Source organism: Macaca fascicularis, chromosome 1 (genome assembly GCF_037993035.2).
Source record: "Macaca fascicularis isolate 582-1 chromosome 1, T2T-MFA8v1.1".
Taxonomy (NCBI): Eukaryota; Metazoa; Chordata; class Mammalia; order Primates; family Cercopithecidae; genus Macaca; species Macaca fascicularis.
Genome location: NC_088375.1, coordinates 193,445,394 through 193,451,914, shown reverse-complemented (window position 1 = coordinate 193,451,914; position 6,521 = coordinate 193,445,394). Strand labels below are relative to the sequence as shown.

At 53.8% G+C, this 6,521-nt stretch overlaps 1 long non-coding RNA gene across 1 annotated transcript; it reads left to right on the top strand.

The window, feature by feature from the left end:
* The first annotated feature begins 203 nt into the window (after positions 1–203).
* On the top strand, positions 204–6,171 carry LOC123569140 (uncharacterized). The gene is made up of 2 exons (XR_006692690.3): positions 204–2,495; positions 2,877–6,171. It is a non-coding gene; the product is annotated as an uncharacterized lncRNA (long non-coding RNA).
* Positions 6,172–6,521: the final 350 nt, after the last annotated feature.

Here is a 6,521-nt window from a genome sequence, read left to right as displayed (position 1 = left end):
AGTGGCTAAAAACCAGGCCTCTGGGCCATACTGTTGGGCTCTGGGGCTGAATCTGGGACTTAACCAGTGTTTCTAAGCAGCCTTGGAGATAGAAGCAGGCAGGGCTGAGAACGCTGATTCCCCATGGCTCAAGCAGGCATCTTGATTTTGCCCAGAATTTAGGCTTTTTCTCTCAAATCTTTCTCATTCCCCCATAAACACAGAATCCCTTCAGCATCTGCAGGGGAAAGGAAATTCACATGTAATGAACATCTCCTGTGTGCCTGGTGGGTTTGTTTGCTCTTCCTAACAACCCCATGATTGGAGCCCCCGCATTACACATGAGGAGGCTGAGGCTCCTCAGAGAGGCTGATGCCCTTGTTCAAGGACACCCAGCTGGGAGAGATGAACCTGGGACTGGACCTCAGTGCTGTGCGGCCCCAGGATCTTGGGGTTTGGAATTGGAGGAGTTCTGTGGAAGTTGGAGCCAGCATGTTCTGTAGAGCCAGAAACAGGCTTTGGCTGTCCCTGAAGCCTGATCCAAAGGTAGCGAGTTCCCCCACTGGAGGATACCAACAACATGCCAAGTAAGCTACCACAAAGCCTGTGCAGTTTACACGTGTTGGCTCCGTTCCCACTTTAGGAGGAAGGAATCATTCTTGGCCCTATTTACCCTGAAGAAATGAAGACTCAGAAGTCAGAGGAAGGCTGTGGGACAGAGTGGAATGAATATGCAGTGAAAGTAGTCATTACAGCAATTCCAATGCGTGCGTCACTGCTTACGTGGGCCACCACAGTGGTGTAGCCAACCTTGGGCTCAGGGTGCTGCAAACATCACTCCACTTAATGTTTACAGCAACCCAAGGAAAGTCGGTGCCATTATTGTCGCCATTCTCCAGATGTAGAAATGGGTTCAGAAAGGTTAAGTAATTTGCCCAAGGTCACACAGCTCGTCAGTGGCACAAAAATGACAGTCACACGACTGACTTCAAGCCCCATGAGAAGTCTCCAGCCGGTGGGGCTGCTGCTTCTGAGATGAAGCAACCACGAGCCTCTGTCCAGGTCGGGAGCCCCAGTCCTCTTTCTAGGGCCACTTGTGACACCCCCACCCTTGTGGGCCTCAGCAGAAGGGAGAATGTCCCTGAGGATGTCCTCTGGCTATTTCAACGACAAATTGTAGAGGGCTCGGCTCTCGGTTTGAGGGGCCGTCTTTCCTGTGACCGTCTCTGACTCTCACAGGTGCAAAGAATCACCCTTTCAAGAGGGTCTTTGGATCTAGAAACTTCCATACTCCTCTCCCATCTGATCAGCCATACCACTCTGAAAAAGCAATCCGAAGGAAATATTTTAAAATTTGAGAACAGCTTTTGGCATAAAGGTATGCATCACAGCTTTGTGCAGAATAGCAGGAAACAATTGTAAGATCGTGAGCCATGGGATCAGCCTCTTGGAGGAGAAAGAGCTTAGAATGAAAGAGAAATGCTCACGAAATCTTACATGTACCGAGCAGAAGACGACAGAGCACCTTCTAAGCACAGGGGGAAGCAAGGAACAAAAGGGTGAGACAGAGCTTGGGGTGAGACAGAGCTGGGGGTTTTTCTTTTCTATGTTTTTTCCTTATTGTCATATTTACCAAGTTTATTTAAACAAGCATTACTTTTATAGTGGGTTGGGGGAGAGAGAGAGAGAGAGACCTTTATTTTATGCAACTAAAACCAAAACTGCTTCTGGATGCAGACAAGAACCAAGTGTACCACCTGGCCAGGGTGCAGGCTCTCCCACCGCCAGATCCTGTGAGGCTGACAGATGCTGAATTTCCTCATGCTGCCCTTCTCTGAGGAACACTGGACATCTCCGTTAAAAACGTTATATCTGGGTTGCCAGAAATTCTTTCCAAAGCACTTGCAGTCTTACCTCAGGCTTGGCCGTGGGGTGTCTTGGCAGTTCTTTTGCCTGAAACTCTTGCACGTATTTTCCAAAGCACAGAATCGTTTTCAGTGGAAGTACCTTTCCCCTATAGGATCTTCAGTGCAAGGGCTGGGGAAAGGTGGCCAGTGAGTGTGGCGTTTCAGCTGGCTGATGTCCATCTTCACATGAAGGGAGTTCATCTGATCCAGTGGGCTTGACCAGGAAATTTAATTATTATTTGGGTATACCAGGGCTGAGGGCCCTTTCCAAGCCAGGCCAAACCTGCAACGTCCCCTGTGGCCAGGGGAGCCCCGAAGGTCCAGAGACCAAAGAAGGAGCCCAGAGCAGGCCAGGGTAGCCCCTGGTCCTGGGTCTCTTGTGCCCCCAGATGCTGTTTCTCCCCAGCTGGAGCTGGTCTGCTGAGGGCCTTCAGGAAGCCTCCGGGGTGCCCAACACATCAAGAGAGCATCTCACGCTGGGCGCCTGCGTCTCCAGTCCTCGTGGGACTGTACTTGTGAGAAGGTGGAGGACCCTTCGGCACAGCCGCTGCCTGCCCCAGGGGTAGGGGCTGATCTTGAGGGTGTGTCTTTGGAATGGAGCAAGTAGAGGTGAGGAGTGAGTGGGAACGGGGTGTGTTCTATCCTATGCTTTGTGATGAACTCCTAGTCCCATTTGAGGGAGGGGAAAACTGAGGCTGGGTACGAGAGACTTTCCTAAGATCATCTAATTTGCAGCAGAGTCAGAATTATTACCCAGGACATGAGGCCTCTCAGGGGACATCAGGACCCCCCCAAGTGCTCACTGTGGAAGGTTCTTCCAGAGCCTCCTTCTGGTCCTAGATGGGCCCATCACAAAGAAGGAACAGTGAGTCTGCTCTAGGCAGTGTGTACACTGGAAAGAGCATGGGCTCTGGAGTCAGATAAACTCAGTTTCTACTGTGTGATCTTGGGTAAGTCACTTAACCTCTCTGAACCTTCCTTTTTCTGTAGCTGGACACCAATACCAACCTCATGGGGTTAGTTGGAAGCCGAAGAGCTTTCCTCATGACAGGGAAAGAGAAGTCATTGACAACAGGAGATACTCAGCCGGCGTCAATGCAGGACAGATGCTCCCAGGCCACACCAGCGGGAGGCGCCCCCTGCTGGGGTCTGGAGGGCAGGACCAGCATGGCTCCTCCCCTGAAACCTCTGCCCCTGACATTGCCTGGCACAAGGCAGGAGCTTGATAAGTGTTGCGGTCAAATGAAGCAAATTTGGCAAGTGGCCAGCCCCATTCCTGGTGTTCTCCTTGCCTTCCTGGCCCTGGAGCCCCCTCCTGCTCTGAAGCCTTCGCTCTGCCATAAGCCAGGTCCCTGCCCTGCCCTGTGTGGCTCAGGAGGACGTGGACATCCCTGAGCTGGTCCAGATGCCTGCACCCCTGCTTTGCTCCTTGGGGAGGACTTTGCCTGTTTCTCATGGACGCTTACTCCGTGCCAGAGGCCGGGCCTCACCTGCACGATCCCGTTCATGCCTCACAACCCCACAGGGCAAGTGCTATGAGGATCTTCACTCTATAGAGGTGGAGCTGAAGCTTTGGAGGAAAGGACTTGCTGCTGTGGGCTGAATTATGCCCCCGCTGCCCCCACATTCATATATGGAAGCTCTAACCCTCTATGTGACTGTATGTGGGGACAGGGTCTTTAGGAGGTAATGAAGGTAAAATGATGTCATAATCCCATAGGACCACAGCCTTATAAGAAGAGGAAGAGGGACCGGAACTCTCTCTCCATGTGAGTGTACAGGGCAGGCCAGGAGGAGGGCCCACTCCAGAAATGGCCCCGTGCCAGGCTGCCCAGCCACCACCGCTGGGAGAAATGAGTTTCAGTTGCGAGCTGCCCAGTCTGCAATACTGTGTCATGGCCGGGACTGACCACCACTCGCCCAAAGTCACACAGAGAGGAGCAATCAGGATTCAAGCTCCAGTCTGTTCTTGCAGACTCAAGCCTGTTCATGACCCCACAGTGGGTCTCCCGTGCTAGGGCTGTGCCTCAGTAGCCAGGTCTGTGGAGCGGGTGGCTTTTTTCTGCCCTGCTCCAGGGGCCATGAAGCCTGGGTAACCTCTGACACACCTCCGGCCCTGCTGGCCGTGGGGCCATTTCTGCTGCAGCAGCGCCCCCTGCTGGCCCAGACCACGTCTGCCTCGTGCCTGGCCCCTGGAGTTCGTTCCCCTCCCTCCAGATCTGGCCCTCCAAGCCCTGTTCCTTCCATGCCATCCCTCAGGTTCTGCAGGGCACTGGCCACTTCTGCACAGCCAGGCCTTCCCACCCTACCCCCGAGATTCACAGAGCGGGGTTCACTCCCTCCCAGGCTTGGCTTCCCCAGGCTGAGGGCCGGGCAGTGGCACCCTTCCACAGACCACATGAGTTAGCTCCCTCCCCACCCAACAAGGCCAGCGCTGGCTCTGTCTCAGGCCCCTTTGTTCAGGTCTCTTCTGAATAAAGGCACCAGAGGGTCCAGCTCTGGCCATAATGCCCCAGATGAAGCTTGACAGGAGGGGAACTGGACACAACAGGCCAGGTGGGGATGGGCAGCCTCTGGGCCAGGATGCTGCCTTGGGCCTGAGTGGGCAGGGAAGAGGCGAAGACGTGCTATCGTGGATCCTCGGCTGGCTACAAGGCTCTCAGATGCCAACCCACCTTCCTTCTGTCCCTTTGCACTCCCTGGGCCCCCTGCAGCCCAGGGTCCCTCACTGCCTCCTGCACCGGCTGCTCACTGAACCCCTTCCACCTCTTGGAGAGGGCGAGCTGGGATTCTGGAGCCAGAAACTCCTGAGTCCCTTTCTACACAAACTCACTTTGTGACCGTCTTCTCTCTGGGCCTTCGTTTCCTCAACTGTGCAGTGGGGGCAGTGCACCCCTCTTGGGTGTGAAGGGCCCAGCAGAGAGCTCAGTGCAAAGCTGGCATCAGTGCATGTTTGCGCGATGGACAGAAGGGTTGGGGGGGTCAGTGGCCTTGACTACAGGGACAGGGACCCTGCTCGCCTCCAGGCTGTCTTCCTTGCCTTTCTTTCCGTGAAGGGAGTGGTTCCCTCTGAGTGCCTATGCTAATGAGCTCCCTGCAGCCCCATCTGCATAAGGAGCTTCTGACTCTGTTTCTCTGGGTCAAGCTCAGGCCATGGAGTCATCTTAAGGGCAGCTTCAGGTGGGAAAAGTAGGTAGGGGTGTGGGGAGGCAGATCCAGTTCCAGTCTTGATTTCACCAAGTTCTTATCGTAGAAACTCCTGGAAAACTGTTTTCCATTGTCTGAGCCTCAGTTTCATCTTCTGCAAAATGGAGCAATGACACCCATCCTGTTAAAGGAGCTCCATGAGGAGGTGCAGCTCAGAGTAGGTACCTCGTGCCCACAACCCCCACAGTCTGGGTTGCATCTACGCTCGCCCCCTCACCTCTCAGTTCCTTAGCTCCTCTGAGCTGCAGTAGCTCAAAAGCAGCTCAAACTCAGCTTATCTCACCCTCAGCTCCTTACCCCACCCCAGTAGCTGCCCACCCTCCACTCACTGCACAGACCAGAAACCCAGGTGGGGTTTCCTTGATTCCTTTCTCTCCCTCAACTCCTTCCCTAGTCCCCAGACCCACAGCCCCAGAAGATTCCATCCTCACACACTCCTGCTGCCTCCTTCCTTGACCGCCCACTGGACTGGTGCAGGAGCCTGCTGGCGGTTCCAACATTCATCTAGCTCCTTTCCTACCCTTTCCCCGCACTGCAGCTGATGACTTTACCAGGCTCACATGCGGTTCCTTGCTGAAAATCCTGCAGGGGCTTCTCAGTGCTTCTAGGAGGAAGAACACTTCTCTCTGCTGGAGGTCCTGCATTATCTGAGCCCTGTGGCGACCCTGTTAGATTTCAGGGCGCCTTCCCCTCACTCAGAGCTCCAGCTATCCTGGACTTCCTTTGCTGGCCTTTCCCTCTGTCTGGAATGTTCTTTCCCATCCCACCTCATTGCCTGGTTGCCACCTATTCACTCTCCAAATCTCAGCCCAGGCACAGCATCTCTAGAGAGGCTTGTCCTGAGCCCCGGCACGGTTGAATGCCTCTGCTGCAAGCTCCTGGCAGTCTGGGGCCTCTTCTTTGGGCCCTTTCTTGGTTATTATTGAACAAACTGTTGGGTGACCCCATGGCAGAGTCTTCTCTGCCCCATAGACAACAAGCTCCCTGAGAACAGGGTTACTTCTGTGCCTGCTCCAATCCCTGCAGAGAATTTGGGATGAAACAGATGCTTGATAAATATGGTTATATCCTCCTTGAACCCTTGGGGGCCTTCATTCTATGTCCTGAGTTTTGCACAAGATGTTCAGGCTGATTGTTGGTTGGAGAGCTCACGGTGTGGCGGAAAGAATCTTAGTCTGGGATTCAGGAGTCTTGAGTTCTAGCCTTGGTTCTGCTGTGTGACTCTGGGCAAATCACTGCCCCTCTCTGAGTCTGTATTCTCACCATAACATAAAGGGGCTGTACTGTGCAAGATCAGAGCAATCTTTCCCAATAGGATTGGTGCAGAAAAGTTTCTTAAATAAGACAGGGCCTGCACAGGGTCTTGAAATAATGGCAGGATTGAGTGAGGTGGAGGAGGAAAGGCATTCCAGATGGGAGGAACAGCAA